This window comes from Ranitomeya variabilis, chromosome 4, assembly GCF_051348905.1.
Source record: "Ranitomeya variabilis isolate aRanVar5 chromosome 4, aRanVar5.hap1, whole genome shotgun sequence".
NCBI lineage: Eukaryota > Metazoa > Chordata > Amphibia > Anura > Dendrobatidae > Ranitomeya > Ranitomeya variabilis.
The window spans coordinates 574,318,743-574,337,175 of NC_135235.1; positions in this window are offsets into that span (position 1 = coordinate 574,318,743).

Consider the following 18,433-nt stretch of genomic DNA (forward strand, 5'->3'; position numbering starts at 1 on the left):
TTCTGAGGTTGCTCCCTCAGCTGCCCTCGTTTGCGGCTAGGCTGGCTTCTCTATTTAACTCCACTCAGATCGTTACTCCATGCCAGCTGTCAATGTATTAGCACTGGTTCAGATCTCTCTCGGATCTTTCTGATGACCTGTCTACTCCAGCAAAGCTAAGTCTCTGCTAGTTCATTTTGTTGTTCATTTTGTACTGAATATATTTCTTAGTACTTGCTAAGTTCTAGTCCAGCTTGCTAACATGATATTGCCTTGCTAGCTGGAAGCTCTGGGTTGCAGAGTGGCACCTCCGCACCGTGAGTCGGTGCGGGGGTCTTTTTGCACACTCTGCGTGGCTTTTTGTAGCTTTTTGTGCTGACCGCATAGATCCCTTTCCTATCCTCAGTCTATCTAGTAAGTCTGGCCTCCTTTGCTGAAACCTGTTTCATCCCTGTGTTTGTGACTTTCCTCTTAACTCACAGTTAATATATGTGGGGGGCTGTCTTTACCTTTTGGGGAATTTCTCTGAGGCAAGGTAAGGCTTATTTTGCTATCTTTAGGGGTAGTTAGCTCTTAGGCTGTGAAGAGGCGTCTAGGGAGAGTTAGGTACGCTCCACAGCTATTTCTAGTGTGTGTTATAGGATTAGGATTTGCGGTCAGCAGAGTTCCCACTTCCCAGAGCTCGTCCTGTTTTCTAGTTTAACCATCAGGTCATTCCAGGTGCACCTAACCACCAGGTCGGTAACAGTACAGCTGGCCAACAAAGTGTTAATGCATCTCAATAGAGGGATAAGAGAAGTTCTGAGACCATTTTTTTTTCTCTGCAGTGTGTTTTGTCTTTCTTTTCCCTTTAACCTCTGGGTGGTTCAGGACTCAGGTGTAGATATGGACATTCAAGGTCTGTCCTCTTGTGTTGATCACCTCACTACGAGGGTACAAAGCATTCAAGATTATGTAGTTCAGAATCCTATGTTAGAGCCTAGAATTCCAATTCCTGATTTGTTTTTTGGAGATAGATCTAAATTTCTGAATTTCAAAAATAATTGTAAACTGTTTCTTGCTTTGAAACCCCGCTCCTCTGGTGACCCCATTCAGCAAGTAAAAATCATTATTTCTTTGTTACGTGGCGACCCACAAGACTGGGCATTCTCCCTTGCGCCAGGAGATCCTGCATTGCTTAATGTAGATGCGTTTTTTCTGGTGCTTGGATTGCTTTATGACGAACCTAACTCTGTGGATCAGGCAGAGAAAATCTTGCTAGCTTTGTGTCAAGGTCAGGATGAAGCGGAGGTATATTGCCAGAAGTTTAGAAAGTGGTCTGTACTTACTCAATGGAATGAGTGTGCCCTTGCAGCAATTTTCATAAAAGGTCTTTCTGAAGCCCTTAAGGATGTTATGGTGGGGTTTCCCACGCCTGCTGGTCTGAATGAATCAATGTCCTTGGCCATTCAGATCGATCGGCGCTTGCGTGAACGCAAGGTTGTGCGCCATTTGGCGGTGTCCTCTGAGCAGAGGCCTGAGCCTATGCAATGTGATAGGACTTTGACCAGAGCTGAACGGCAAGAACACAGACGTCAGAATGGGCTGTGTTTTTACTGTGGTGACCCCACTCATGCTATCTCTGATTGTCCTAAGCGCACTAAGCGGTTCGCTAGGTCTGTCACCATTGGTACTGTACAGCCTAAATTTCTTTTGTCCGTTACTCTGATTTGCTCTTTGTCGTCCTACTCTGTTATGGCATTTGTGGACTCAGGCGCTGCCCTGAATTTGATGGACTTGGAGTTTGCTAGGCGCTGTGGTTTTTTCTTGGAGCCCTTGCAGTATCCTATTCCATTAAGGGGAATTGATGCTACGCCTTTGGCCAAGAATAAGCCTCAGTACTGGACTCAGTTGACCATGTACATGGCTCCTGCACATCAGGAAGATGTTCGCTTTTTGGTGTTACATAATTTGCATGATGTGGTCGTGTTGGGTTTGCCATGGCTACAGGTCCATAATCCAGTATTGGATTGGAAATCAATGTCTGTGTCCAGTTGGGGTTGTCAGGGGGTACATGGTGATGTTCCGTTGCTGTCAATTTCTCCTTCTACTCCTTCTGAAGTCCCTGAGTTTTTGTCGGATTACCGAGATGTATTCGATGAGCCCAAATCCAGTGCCATACCTCCTCATAGGGATTGTGATTGTGCTATTAATTTGATTCCTGGTAGTAAATTTCCTAAGGGACGACTTTTCAATTTATCTGTGCCGGAACACGCCGCTATGCGGAGTTATATAAAGGAGTCCTTGGAGAAAGGGCATATTCGCCCGTCGTCGTCACCGTTGGGAGCAGGGTTCTTTTTTGTGGCCAAGAAAGATGGTTCTCTGAGACCTTGTATAGATTACCGCCTTCTCAATAAAATCACGGTCAAATTTCAGTACCCTTTGCCTCTACTGTCTGATTTGTTTGCTCGGATTAAGGGGGCTAGTTGGTTCACCAAGATAGATCTTCGAGGGGCGTATAATCTTGTGCGTATTAAACAGGGCGATGAATGGAAAACAGCATTTAATACGCCCGAGGGCCATTTTGAGTACCTGGTGATGCCATTCAGGCTTTCTAATGCTCCATCTGTGTTTCAGTCCTTTATGCATGACATCTTCCGAAAGTATCTGGATAGATTCATTATTGTATATTTGGATGATATTTTGATCTTTTCAGATGATTGGGAGTCTCATGTGAAGCAGGTCAGAATGGTGTTCCAGGTTCTTCGTGCTAATTCTTTGTTTGTGAAGGGGTCTAAATGTCTCTTCGGAGTTCAGAAGATTTCCTTTTTGGGTTTCATTTTTTCCCCTTCTACTATTGAGATGGATCCTGTTAAAGTTCAGGCCATTTATGATTGGACTCAGCCTACATCTGTGAAGAGCCTTCAGAAATTCTTGGGCTTTGCTAATTTTTACCGTCGCTTCATCGCTAATTTTTCTAGTGTTGTTAAACCGTTGACTGATTTGACCAACAAAGGTAATGATGTGGTGAATTGGTCCTCTGCGGCCGTTGAGGCTTTACAGGAGTTGAAACGTCATTTCTCTTCGGCCCCTGTGTTGTGTCAGCCAGATGTTTCGCTCCCTTTTCAGGTCGAGGTTGATGCTTCTGAGATTGGAGCAGGGGCTGTTTTGTCTCAAAGATCTTCTGATGGCTCTGTGATGAAGCCATGTGCTTTCTTTTCTAGAAAGTTTTCGCCTGCTGAGCGTAATTATGATGTTGGCAATCGGGAGTTGTTGGCTATGAAGTGGGCGTTCGAGGAGTGGCGACATTGGCTTGAGGGAGCCAAGCATCGCGTAGTGGTCTTAACGGATCACAAAAATCTGACTTATCTCGAGTCTGCTAAGCGGTTGAATCCTAGACAGGCTCGATGGTCACTGTTTTTCTCCCGCTTCAATTTTGTGGTTTCATACCTTCCGGGTTCTAAGAATGTGAAGGCCGATGCCCTTTCAAGAAGTTTTGTGCCTGATTCCCCGGGAGTTCCTGAGCCGGCTGGTATTCTCCAAGAGGGGGTAATTCTGTCTGCCATCTCACCTGATTTGCGGCGGGCGCTGCAGGAGTTTCAGGCTGATAGACCTGACAGTTGTCCAGCAGAAAAACTGTTTGTCCCTGATAGATGGACTAGTAGAGTTATCTCTGAGGTTCATTGTTCGGTGTTGGCTGGTCATCCTGGGATTTTTGGTACCAGAGATTTGGTGGCTAGGTCCTTTTGGTGGCCTTCCTTGTCACGGGATGTGCGTTCTTTTGTGCAGTCTTGTGGGACTTGTGCTCGGGCCAAGCCCTGCTGTTCTCGTGCCAGTGGGTTACTTTTGCCCTTGCCAGTCCCGAAAAGGCCTTGGACGCATGTTTCCATGGATTTTATTTCAGATCTCAATGTCTCTCAAAGGATGTCGGTCATCTGGGTGGTTTGTTATCGCTTCTCTAAGATGGTCCATTTGGTACCCTTGCCTAAGTTACCTTCCTCCTCTGATTTGGTTCCACTATTTTTCCAGCATGTGGTTCGTTTGCATGGCATTCCGGAGAACATCGTGTCGGACAGAGGTTCCCAGTTTGTTTCAAGGTTTTGGCGGTCCTTTTGTGCTAAGATGGGCATTGATTTGTCTTTCTCTTCGGCTTTCCATCCTCAGACAAATGGCCAAACCGAACGAACTAATCAGACTTTGGAGACCTATCTGAGATGCTTTGTTTCTGCTGATTAGGATGATTGGGTGACCTTCTTGCCATTGGCTGAGTTCGCCCTTAATAATCGGGCCAGTTCGGCTACTTTGGTTTCGCCTTTTTTTTGTAATTCTGGTTTTCATCCTCGTTTTTCTTCTGGGCAGGTTGAGCCTTCGGACTGTCCTGGTGTGGATTCTGTGGTGGACAGGTTGCAGCAAATTTGGACTCATGTAGTGGACAATTTGACATTGTCCCAGGAGAAGGCTCAACGTTTCGCCAACCGCCGTCACTGTGTTGGTCCCCGACTTCGTGTTGGGGATTTGGTTTGGTTGTCGTCTCGTCATGTCCCTATGAAGGTTTCTTCTCCTAAGTTTAAGCCTCGTTTCATTGGTCCTTATAAGATTTCTGAAATTCTCAATCCTGTGTCGTTTCGTTTGGCCCTTCCAGCTTCTTTTGCCATCCATAATGTGTTCCATGGGTCGTTGTTGTGGAGATATGTGGCGCCTATGGTTCCCTCCGTTGACCCTCCTGCTCTGGTGTTGGTCGAGGGGGAGTTGGAGTATGTGGTGGAGAAGATTTTAGATTCTCGTATTTCGAGACGGAAACCAGTACCTGGTCAAATGGAAGGGCTATGGTCAGGAGGATAATTCCTGGGTTTTTGCCTCCGATGTCCATGCGGCCGAGTTGGTTCGTGCCTTTCACTTGGCTCGTCCTGATCGGCCTGGGGGCTCTGGTGAGGGTTCGGTGACCCCTCCTCAAGGGGGGGGTACTGTTGTGAATTCCGTTCTTGAACTCCCTCCTGTGGTCATGAATGATACTTCGGCGAGTTCTGTCCGTGGACTCCCTCTGGTGGCTGTGAGTGGAACTGCTGGTTCTGAGGTTGCTCCCTCAGCTGCCCTCGTTTGCGGCTAGGCTGGCTTCTCTATTTAACTCCACTCAGATCGTTACTCCATGCCAGCTGTCAATGTATTAGCACTGGTTCAGATCTCTCTCGGATCTTTATGATGACCTGTCTACTCCAGCAAAGCTAAGTCTCTGCTAGTTCATTTTGTTGTTCATTTTGTACTGAATATATTTCTTAGTACTTGCTAAGTTCTAGTCCAGCTTGCTAACATGATATTGCCTTGCTAGCTGGAAGCTCTGGGTTGCAGAGTGGCACCTCCGCACCGTGAGTCGGTGCGGGGGTCTTTTTGCACACTCTGCGTGGCTTTTTGTAGCTTTTTGTGCTGACCGCATAGATCCCTTTCCTATCCTCAGTCTATCTAGTAAGTCTGGCCTCCTTTGCTGAAACCTGTTTCATCCCTGTGTTTGTGACTTTCCTCTTAACTCACAGTTAAGATATGTGGGGGGCTGTCTTTACCTTTTGGGGAATTTCTCTGAGGCAAGGTAAGGCTTATTTTGCTATCTTTAGGGGTAGTTAGCTCTTAGGCTGTGAAGAGGCGTCTAGGGAGAGTTAGGTACGCTCCACAGCTATTTCTAGTGTGTGTGTTATAGGATTAGGATTTGCGGTCAGCAGAGTTCCCGCTTCCCAAAGCTTGTCCTGTCTTCTAGTTTAACCATCAGGTCATTCCAGGTGCACCTAACCACCAGGTCGGTAACATTAATGAGAGCCAGAAGGTTGAAGCTCAGATTTATTCACTTGAGGATGACACCAGGGAGCGGCAGACACCGTTAGTAGGCCGTAACCACCAAGTTTTTTAAAAAACAGCACTTAATGAGAGCCAGAAGGTTGAAGCTCAGATTTATTCACTTGAGGACGACACCAGGGAGAGGCAGACACCGTTAGTAGGCCGTAACTACCAAGTTTTTTAAAAAACAGCACTTAATGAGAGCCAGAAGGTTGAAGCTCAGATTTATTCAGTTGAGGACGACACCAGGGAGCGTCAGACACCGTTAGTAGGCCGTAACCACCAAGTTTTTTAAAAAACAGCACTTAATGAGAGCCAGAAGGTTGAAGCTCAGATTTATTCACTTGAGGACGACACCAGGGAGCGGCAGACACCGTTAGTAGGCCGTAACCACCAAGTTTTTTAAAAAACAGCACTTAATGAGCCAGAAGGTTGAAGCTCAGATTTATTCACTTGAGGACGACACCAGGGAGCGTCAGACACCGTTAGTAGGCCGTAACCACCAAGTTTTTTAAAAAACAGCACTTAATGAGAGCCAGAAGGTTGAAGCTCAGATTTATTCACTTGAGGACGACACCAGGGAGCGGCAGACACCGTTAGTAGGCCGTAACAACCAAGTTTTTTAAAAAACAGCACTTAATGAGAGCCAGAAGGTTGAAGCTCAGATTTAGACAGTGGAGGACAATTTGAATTAGGGACTGCAGACAGACAGTAGGGTGTCCCCTGTGGACCATGCATCCACCACATTAACCCATTGCACCGTAATGGACACGTAACCTTCCGTGGCCATGCCTACAGGTCCATGCGTCTGTTGTCAGGTGCACCTTTGTACTCACAGATTGCCAGAGTGCATGGACAATGCGGTCTTTTACATGCTGGTGGAGGGTTGGGATGGCTTTTCTCGCAAAAGAAGTGTCGACTGGTTAGCTTGTAGCGTGGTACAGCGTAGTCCATCATGGCTTTATTAATATTCAATAAAATACATAAATAGGCTGAATGCAGTTTTAAATCGGTTACATGGATACACAGGCAGCATTGTGGTCAGTGGATGAGGATTGCAAGGAGGGACCGCAGACAGGCAAATGAAGGCCTAAAATAACAAAAAATAGGCTCAAGGCAGTTTTAAATCGGTTATATGGATACACAGGCAGCATTGTGGTCAGTGGATGAGGATTGTAAGGAGGGACCGCAGACAGGCTAACGAAGGCCTAAAATAACAAAAAATAGGCTCAAGGCAGTTTTAAATCGGTTATATGGATACACAGGCAGCATTGTGGTCAGCGGAGGAGGAGGATTGCAAGGAGGGACCACAGACAGGCGTACTAGGCCTAAAATCACTTAAAATAGGCTCAAGGCAGTTTTAAATCGGTTATATGGATACACAGGCAGCATTGTGGTCAGCAGAGGAGGAGGATTGCAAGGAGGGACCGCAGACAGGCTAACGAAGGCCTAAAATAACAAAAAATAGGCTCAAGGCAGTTTTAAATCGGTTATATGGATACACAGGCAGCATTGTGGTCAGTGGATGAGGATTGCAAGGAGGGACCACAGACAGCCTAACGAAGGCCTAAAATAACAAAAAATAGGCTCAAGGCAGTTTTAAATCGGTTACGTGGATACACAGGCAGCATTGTGGTCAGTGGATGAGGATTGCAAGGAGGGACCGCAGACAGGCTAACGAAGGCCTAAAATAACAAAAAATAGGCTCAAGGCAGTTTTAAATCGGTTACATGGATACACAGGCAGCATTGTGGTCAGTGGATGAGGATTGCAAGGAGGGACCGCAGACAGGCTAACGAAGGCCTAAAATAACAAAAAATAGGCTCAAGGCAGTTTTAAATCGGTTACATGGATACAAAGGCAGCATTGTGGTCAGTGGATGAGGATTGCAAGGAGGGACCGCAGACAGGCTAACGAAGGCCTAAAATAACAAAAAATAGGCTCAAGGCAGTTTTAAATCGGTTACATGGATACACAGGCAGCATTGTGGTCAGCGGAGGAGGATTGCAAGGAGGGACCACAGACAGGCTAACGAAGGCCTAAAATAACAAAAAATAGGCTCAAGGCAGTTTTAAATCGGTTACATGGATACACAGGCAGCATTGTGGTCAGTGGATGAGGACTGCAAGGAGGGACCGCAGACAGGCTAACGAAGGCCTAAAATAACAAAAAATAGGCTCAAGGCAGTTTTAAATCGGTTATATGGATACACAGGCAGCATTGTGGTCAGTGGATGAGGATTGCAAGGAGGGACCGCAGACAGGCTAACGAAGGCCTAAAATAACAAAAAATAGGCTCAAGGCAGTTTTAAATCGGTTATATGGATACACAGGCAGCATTGTGGTCAGCGGAGGAGGAGGATTGCAAGGAGGGACCGCAGACAGGCTAACGAAGGCCTAAAATAACAAAAAATAGGCTCAAGGCAGTTTTAAATCGGTTATATGGATACACAGGCAGCATTGTGGTCAGCGGAGGAGGAGGATTGCAAGGAGTGTCTGACACAGTTAGTACTCACAAAAAATAAATAGATGTTAATGTCTCGCAAAACAACAAAAAAAAAAGTGTGGCATACTTAGGTACAGGGGTGGGCTCATCTGCTGAGTTTCTGACAAAGTAATTTGGCAGTAAGTATTTACTGGTGTCATTATAGGACACTGACCCAGACTACTTTAACTAGCATCATAGATGTCAACAAACTGGTATTGTCAGTGCCAGGCATTGAATGATGTCAGCGCATAGACTAAACATTGGTGGAGCTGTGCGAGATAATTTTGCACGTGGTAGAGCACAGTTTGAGCTGAGGGGGGGAAACTCTCTTGTGGCCGGCGGTACCGTCCCAGGGCCCCTCATGTTACAACGGTGTGTCTGACGTTGGGTGCGCACCACCACCGCCAGAGACACTTCATTGTACTATGAGGGACCCAGTGGCAGTGCCGTCGACCAAAAGCGGGCACACCCACCTCTTCAGACAAACGGCACTCTAACGGGTGCTTGCGCCAAGTGGCGAGACCACGGCCCTGTGGGGGGAGTTTTCCCATTGAGGGAGGTGTAAACATGTCGTATGCTGGACAAACAGCTGCTGCAAATTAAGAGATTGGAACACTCAGTAAGACCAGTCCACAAGCAAGACCTTTTTATAGGAAAGCTAGGTGTCAGCCGGGAAAGGTGGGGCAAAATAATTTGAAATCCAGGAGTGGTTCATTTTAATGAAGGTGAGATCATCCACATTTTGGGTAGCCAGACGAGTCCTTTTTTCGGTTAATATTGAACCAGCAGCACTGAATACTCTTTCTGATAGCACACTAGCTGCTGGGCAAGCAAGCTCCTGCAATGCATATTCTGCCAATTCAGGCCAGGTGTCTAATTTGGATGCCCAGTAATCAAATGGGAATGACGGTTGAGGGAGAACATCGATAAGGGATGAAAAATAGTTAGTAACCATACTGGACAAATGTTGTCTCCTGTCACTTTGAATAGATGCTGCAGTACCTGTCCTGTCTGCGGTCATTGCAAAATCACTCCACAACCTGGTCAGAAATCCCCTCTGTCCAACGCCACTTCTGATCTGTGCACCTCTAACACCTCTGCCCTGTAGCCCCCTGCAGCTCGTGTGAGAACCATCACCGGCGCTGTGTGCTGGGAATGCCTGAATCAAACGGTCTACAAGAGTAGCTTGTTTGGTTGCTAATATTTGTTCGAGGTTCTCATGTGGCATAATATTTAGCAATTTGCCTTTATAGTGAGGGTCGAGGATGCAGGCCAACCAGTAATCGTCATCGCTCATCATTTTAATAATGCGTGGGTCCCTTTTGAGGATACGTAAGGCATAATCCGCCATGTGGGCCAAAGTTCCAGTTGTCAAATCTGCGGTTGTGCTGGTTTGAGGGGCAGTTACAGGCAAATCTACGTCACTTGTCTCCCTTAAAAAAACAGAACCCGGCCTTGCAACGCCACTAATTTCTGTTGGCCCAGGAGAAGCTTCCTCATTAAAAAAGTACTCATCCTCATCATCCTCCTCGTCCTCCTCCTCCTCTTCGCCCGCTACCGCGTCCTCTACACGGCCGTGACCAGACAATGGCTGACTGTCATCAAGGCTTTCCTCTTCCTCGGCTGCAGACGCCTGCTCCTTTATGTGCATCAAACTTCGCATCAGCAGACGCATTAGGGGGATGCTCATGCTTATTATGGCGTTGTCTGCACTAACCAGCCGTGTGCATTCCTCAAAACACTGAAGGACTTGACACAGGTCTTGTAGCTTCGACCACTGCACACCTGACAACTCCATGTCTGCCATCCAACTGCCTGCCCGTGTATGTGTATTCTCCCACAAAAACATAACAGCACGCCTCTGTTCGCACAGTCTCTGAAGCATGTGCAGTGTGGAGTTCCACCTTGTTGCAACGTCGATGATTAAGCGATGCTGAGGAAGGTTCAAAGACCGCTGATAGTTCTGCATACGGCTGGAGTGTACGGGCGAACGGCGGATATGCGAGCAAATTCTGCGCACTTTGAGGAGCAGGTCGGGTAACCCCGGATAACTTTTCAGGAAGCACTGCACCACCAGGTTTAAGGTGTGAGCCAGGCAAGGAATGTGTTTCAGTTGGGAAAGGGCTATGGCAGCCATGAAATTCCTTCCGTTATCACTCACTACCTTGCCTGCCTCAAGATGTACAGTGCCCAGCCATGACTGAGTTTCTTTCTGCAAGAACTCGGACAGAACTTCCGCGGTGTGTCTGTTGTCGCCCAAACACTTCATTGCCAATACAGCCTGCTGACGCTTGCCACTAGCTGTCCATAATGGCACACCTGGTGTGCAACAGTGGCAGCTGCGGATGGAGTGGATGTGCGACTGCGGTCTGTGGATGAGTTCTCGCTTCTGCAGGAGGAGGAGGAAGAGGAGGAGGGGGGGCGAACGCCTACAGCCAACTCTTTCCTTGACCGTGGGCTAGGCAGAACTGTCCCAATATTGCTGTCCCCTGTGGACCCTGCATCCACCACATTCACCCAGTGTGCCGTGATGGACACGTAACGTCCCTGGCCATGCCTACTGGTCCATGCATCTGTTGTCAGGTGCACCTTTGTAGTCACAGACTGCCTGAGTGCATGGACGATGCGGTCTTTAACATGCTGTTGGAGGGCTGGGATGGCTTTTCTAGAAAAGAAGTGTCGACTGGGTAGCTCATAGCGTGGTACAGCGTAGTCTATCAGCGCTTTAAAAGCTTCACTTTCAACTAACCGGTAGGGCATCATCTCTAATGAGATTAGTCTAGCAATGTGGGCGTTCAAACCCTGTGTATGCGGATGCGAGGATGAGTACTTCCTTTTCCTAACAAGAGTCTCATGTAGGGTGAGCTGGACTGGAGAGCTGGAGATCGTGGAACTAGCGGTGGTGCCGGTGAACATGGGTGACTGAGAGAGGGTTGGAGATGGTATTCTTGCCGGTGCCCTACATGCAGTGTTTCCTACTGCAAACCTGGTGATTCCCTGACTGCTTTGGCCTGGCGACGAAAGCTGCACAGATACTGCAGGTGGTGCGGGAAATGGTGGGCTTACAGTGAGGGAAGGGATGTAGCGTTGCTGACTAGCTTCATTGGCCGAGGGTGCTGCAACCTTTAGGGACGTTTGGTAGTTAGTCCAGGCTTGCAAATGCATGGTGGGTAAGTGTCTATGCATGCAACTTGTATTTAGACTTTTAAGATTCTGACCTCTGCTTAAGGTAGTTGAACATTTTTGACAGATGACTTTGCGCTGATCATTTGGATGTTGTTTAAAAAAATGCCAGACTGCACTCTTTCTACTATCGGATACCTTTTCAGGCATTGCAGACTGAGCTTCTTTAACCGGATGGCCACGCTGTCCTCCAACTGGTTTTGGTTTTGCCACGCGTTTTTGGCCAGATACGGGCCCGGCAGATGGAACCTGTTGTGATGTTGATGCCTGCTGTGGCTCCTCCTCCTCCGCTTCAGAACTACTGCCGCCTGCACCCTGTTCCCCCAATGGCTGCCAATCAGGGTCAACAACTGGGTCATCTATGACCTCCTCTTCTATGTCGTGTGCAACTTCGTCTGTGTCACTGTGTAAGCCGGTGGTATAGCGTTCGTGACGGGGCACCATAGTCTCCGCTGGGTTTGATTCTGCCTCAGTACACTGCGAGGGCAATGTTCTGGTCTGAGTCAAAGGAACAGCATAGTAATCTGGCTGTGCATCTGTGCACTCCATGTTCGATTCAACTTCTAATGGGCATGGCCTGTTAACTGTTTCACTGTCTAACCCAGGAACGGTATGTGTAAAGAGCTCCATGGAGTAACCTGTTGTGTCGACTGACGCATCCTTCTCTGTTGTTCTGGGTGAAGGACACAAGGAAGCGACTTGTTCCTGACCGGGAGCATCCACTGACGATGCACTGCTCTGACATTTGGCACTTTCCGAGGAGGAGGCGAAAGAGCTAGAGGCAGAGTCAGCAATGAAAGCCAATACTTGTTCCTCCTGCTCCGGCTTCAAAAGTGGTTTTCCTACTCCCAGAAAAGAGAGCGTTCGAGGCCTTGTGTAGCCAGACAATGAACCTGGCTCAACAACTCGAGACTTAGGTGCTGTACTGCTTTTACCACGACCACCTGATGCTCCACCACCACTACCATCATTACCAGCTGACAATGACCGCCCACGGCCACGACCTCTTCCACTAGACTTCCTCATTGTTTGCAAAACGTAACCAAAGTAACGGTATTTGTTACTGTAAAACAACTTATAAGGTGAACTCAAACTTCTGTTGGATTTATATATACCTTTATAGGTGCCTGACACTGAAAGGAAAATCAGGCCCAATGTTACACACTAGGTTTTCTGTGCCCCAATAATTTGAGACAGATGGCACACACAGGACCAGCACTCAAGCAGAAATGCCAATCTTAATCTCCCACTATTATTTTTTTTTTATGGGAGAATTTAAAAAAAAACCAAACAAACAAAAAAAAACAATATTACACACTAGGTTTTCGGTGGCACACAATGAGAGACAGATGCCACACACAGGACTGGCACAGAGGCAGACTTGCCTATCTTTATCTCCCAGACTCCCACTATTAATTTTTTTTTTTACAGGGAGAATTTACCCAAAAAAAAAAAAAAAGGCCCAGTATTACACAGTGGTTTTCGGTGGCACACAATGAGACAGATGCCACACACAGCAATGGCACAGAGGCAGACTTGCCAATCTTTATCTCCCACTAATAATTTTTTTTTTTACAGGGAGAATTTACCCCCCCAAAAAAATGGCCCAGTATTACACAGTGGTTTTCGGTGGCACACAATGAGACAGATGCCACACACAGCAATGGCACAGAGGCAGACTTGCCAATCTTTATCTCCCACTAATTATTTTTTTTTTACAGGGAGAATTTAGAGAAAAAAAATGGCCCAGTATTACACAGTGGTTTTCGGTGGCACACAATGAGAGACAGATGCCACACACAGGACTGGCACAGAGGCAGACTTGCCAATCTTTATCTCCCACTAATAATTTTTTTTTTACAGGGAGAATTTACCCCCCCCAAAAAATGGCCCAGTTTTACAGTGGTTTTCGGTGGCACACAATGAGAGACAGATGCCACACACAGCAATGGCACAGAGGCAGACTTGCCAATCTTTATCTCCCACTAATTTTTTTTTTTTTTTACAGGGAGAATTTAGAAAAAAAAATGGCCCAGTATTACACAGTGGTTTTCGGTGGCACACAATGAGAGACAGATGCCACACACAGGACTGGCACAGAGGCAGACTTGCCAATCTTTATCTCCCACTAATTATTTTTTTTTACAGGGAGAATTTACCCCCCCCAAAAAAATGGCCCAGTATTACACAGTGGTTTTTGGTGGCACACAATGAGAGACAGATGCCACACACAGCAATGGCACAGAGGCAGACTTGCCAATCTTTATCTCCCACTAATAATTTTTTTTTTACAGGGACAATTTACCCCCCCCCAAAAAAAATGGCCCAGTATTAGTGGTTTTTGGTGGCACACAATGAGACAGATGCCACACACAGCAATGGCACAGAGGCAGACTTGCCAATCTTTATCTCCCACTAATTTTTTTTTTTTTTACAGGGAGAATTTAGAAAAAAAAAAAAATGGCCCAGTATTACACAGTCGTTTTCGGTGGCACACAAGGAGACAGATGCCACACACAGCAATGGCACAGAGGCAGACTTGCCAATCTTTATCTCCCACTAATTATTTTTTTTTTACAGGGAGAATTTAGAAAAAAAAATGGCCCAGTATTACACAGTGGTTTTCGGTGGCACACAATGAGAGACAGATGCCACACACAGGACTGGCACAGAGGCAGACTTGCCAATCTTTATCTCCCACTAATTTTTTTTTTTTTTACAGGGAGAATTTAGAAAAAAAAAAAGGCCCAGTATTACACAGTGGTTTACGGTGGCACACAATGAGACAGATGCCACACACAGCAATGGCACAGAGGCAGACTTGCCAATCTTTATCTCCCACTAATTATTTTTTTTTTTACAGGGAGAATTTAAAAAAAAAAAATGGCCCAGTATTACACACTGGTTTTCTGTGGCACACAATGAGACAGATGCCACACACAGCAATGACACAGAGGCAGACTTGCCAATCTTTATCTCCCTGCAGTAATCTCAGAAAGTATGGCAGGCAGCTATAAAAAGGACTGCTGCACACAAAAGTGTGGACAAACACACAAGATAGCTGTGCAGAAAGGAAGGAACAACAGGATTTGTGCTTTGAAAAAAGCAGTTGGTTTGCACAGCGGCGTACACACACAGCAACGCAGCTATCAGGGAGCCTTCTAGGGCAGCCCAATGAGCTACAGCGCTGAGGAAAAAAAAATGTAGCTTCCACTGTCCTGCAAACAAAAGGTGGTGTTGGACAGTGGAAATCGCTACAGCACAAGCGGTTTGGGGGTGAATGTACCCTGCCTAACACTGTCTATCCCTGCTTCTGACGAAGCGGCACCTCTCCCTATGCTCAGATCAGCAGCAGTAAGATGGCGGTCGGCGGGAACGCCCCTTTATAGCCCCTGTGACACGGCAGAAAGCAAGCCAATCACTGCAATGCCCTTCTCTAAGATGGTGGGGACTGAGATCTATGTCATCACGCTGCCCACACTCTGCATCCACCTTCATTGGCTGAGAAATGGCACTTTTAGCGTCATTGAAACGCGACTTTGGTGCGAAAGTCGCGTACCGCATGGCAGACCCCACACAGGGATCGGGTCGGGTTTCATGAGACGCCGACTTTGCCAAAAGTCGGCGACTTATGAAAATGAACGATCCGTTTCGCTCAACCCTAATTATAACCAAAAAAAAATATGGCTACACAATGCTCCATACTGTATAATGGCCACACATGATGCTCCATACTGTATAATGACCCCACATGATGCTCAATACTGTATAATGGCCACACACGATGCTCCATACTGTATAATTGCCACACATGATGCTCAATACTGTATAATGGCCCCACATGATGCTCAATACTGTATAATTGCCACACATGATGCTCAATACTGTATAATGGCCACACACGATGCTTCATACTTTATAATGGCCACACATGATGCTCCATACTGTATAATGGCCACACAGTGCTCCATACTGTATAATGACCACACATGATGCTCCATACTGTATACTGGCCACACATGATGCTCCATACTGTATAATGGCCACACATGATGCTCCATACTGTATAATGGCCGCACATGATGCTCCATACTGTATAATGACCACACAGTGCTCCATACTGTATAATGACCGCACATGATGCTCCATACTGTATAATGACCACACAGTGCTCCATACTGTATAATGACCACACATGATGCTCCATACTGTATAATGGCCACACAGTGCTCCATACTGTATAATGACCCCACATGATGTTCAATACTGTATAATAACCCCACATGATGCTCAATAGTGTATAATGCCCCCCTCCCATCTTGTATGCATGGCTCATCTTCCTCCCATCCCATATGCATGGCTCATATCCCCCGCATATGCATGGCTCATAATTCCCCCCCCCTGTATGCATGGCTCATATCCCCCTATGCATGGCTCATAATTCCCCCCCACCTCCTGTATGCATGGCTCATTCCCCCCTGTATGCATGGCTCTAACCCCCCCTGTATACATGGCTCATATCCCCCCCACCTCTTGTATGCATGACTCATATTCCCCCCTATGCATGGCTCATCTCTCCACCCCCCCATGCATGGCTCATCACTCCACCCCCCCATGCATGGCTCATCACTCCACCCCCCCCCCCGTATGCATGGCTCATCACTCTACCCCCCTAGCGGGGGGTTGGGGCGGTCGGGAGGTGAAAAAAAAAAAAAAACCTTGCTCACTTGCTCAGGTGCCGCCCCCCGCATCGTCCCCGCCCTAGGCACGTGCCCTCGAGTGCCTAGTGGCAAATACGGCCCTGCATACAGGATGGGGGGGCATTATACAGTATTGAGCATAATGTGGGGTCATTATACATTATGGAGCATCATGTGTGGCCATTATACAGTATGGCAATCCAAAAAATGTGGTGCACTCTGCATGGAAAAAAGGTGCAGGCTGAACAAAAAGTCACAGTGTCTATAGAGAAAACAGCCGCACACTCAAGGCTTGAAAGTTTTTACGTGAAAGTTATATTTTTTATTAGTCCTGACACATGCACCACAGTGACGCATGTGTCACAAAACGCAAGTGCAACGCATGTCCATGCGCCCCCCATGTTAAATATAGGGGCGCATGATGCATGAGTCGCCGCAGCTGCGCCTGACGCAACGCTAATGTGAACGTAGCCTAATACTGTATGGAGCATCATGTGGCCATTTTACAGTATAGAGCATCATGTGTGGCCATTATACAGTATGAAGCATCATGTGTGGCCATTTTACAGTATTGAGCATCATGTGTGGCCATTATACAGTATGGAGCATCATGTGTGGCCATTTTACAGTATGGAGCATCATGTGTGGTCATTATACAGTATGGAGCACTGTGTGGCCATTATACAGTATGGAGCATCATGTGTGGCCATTATACAGTATGGAGCATTATGTGTGGCCATTATACAGTAGGGAGCATCATGTGTGGCCATTATACAGTATGGAGCATCATGTGTGGCCATTATACAGTATGGAGCATCATGTGTGGCCATTATACAGTATGGAGCACTGTGGCCATATTTTTTTTGTTTATAATTATTGTATATGAAACAGTGTGATCAGCAGTGCTAAATGGGTGTGGTTGGGATGTGGATACGGGTGTGACTAGTTGTGAAATGGGTGTGGTCAGAGGCGTGGCACTACGCGTGCCGCAAACATAATGCCTCTTTCCCTTCAAAAGTTGGGAAGTATGGTACTGCATTTGCCAGATCACAGCAAGTGCCGCAAATCCCATAGGGAATGAATGAGGCCGAAGTAATGTTGCCATAAGTGATCCGTTACGCGGCAGATGCAGAAAAACTGCCCGAATCTGCTGCAAAAGGCTACTTTCACATCAGCGATTCTTGCCAAAGACACTGCCGATAGTGTCATACTCACCAAAGGAGGAGGCAGCACTGAAAGTGCCTAGGGCAGCAGAAACTCTAAATACGGCCCTGGATGCTGGCAGCTATTAGGAGGTTCAGAGGTTCAGAGTAAACTGGTCTGGAGGCCACAGACTACTGATTTGGCCACAGGACTAGGCTCCTGTGAATATTTTGTCCACTGGACTAGGCTCCTGAGCTAACATTTTCCAATTTTTGGCAGTCTCCCACCATTGTTGCCCAACTCTAACGAAAGAGGGCAGAATGGGGGTTTGGCAGACACTGGTGTAACTAAAATAGGATTGGTCGTGAGAGTGTCATTAAGAGACATGCACCTCCTAATTAATCAGGAGCATCTGTCTCCAGCACACCTCTTCACCTAATTAATCAGGAGCATCTGTCTCCAGCACACCTCACCAAGACCAGCATGAAAAACATTGCTCTTGATAAATCAGGGCTTGTGTACATATAATCACCTTTTGTAAATTAACTCCCAAAACATGCATCCTCAGAGTATGTTAAGACAAACACTCAGCAGATTTTATGTATGGGAATTCCACAGTATCTACTATATAAATGTCTAAGGGTCACTTCCGTCTTTCTGTCTGTCCTTCTGTCTGTCCTCAACTTCCGTCACGGTTATTCATTCGCTGATTGGTCTCGCCAGCAGCCTGTCATGGCTGCCGCAACCAATCAGCGACGGCCACAGTCCGATTAGTCCCTCCCTACTCCCCTGCAGTCAGTGCCCGCTCCATACTCCCCGCAGTCATCGCTCACACAGGGTTAATGCCAGCGGTAATGGACCGCGTTAGGCCGCGGGTAACTCACTCCGTTACCGCCGCTATTAACCCTGTGTGACCAAGTTTTTACTATTGACGCTGCCTATGCAGAGTCAATAGTAAAAGGATCTAATGTTAAAAATAATTAAAAAAAATAAAAAATCATTATATACTCACCTTCCGCCGCCTTTCCCGGCCCTCGAGACCCTCCGGTAACCGCTCCGTGCAAACGGCAGGTTCCGGTAGCAAGGATCGTGTGGGAGAAGGACCTGCCATGACGTCACGGTCATGTGACCGCGACGTC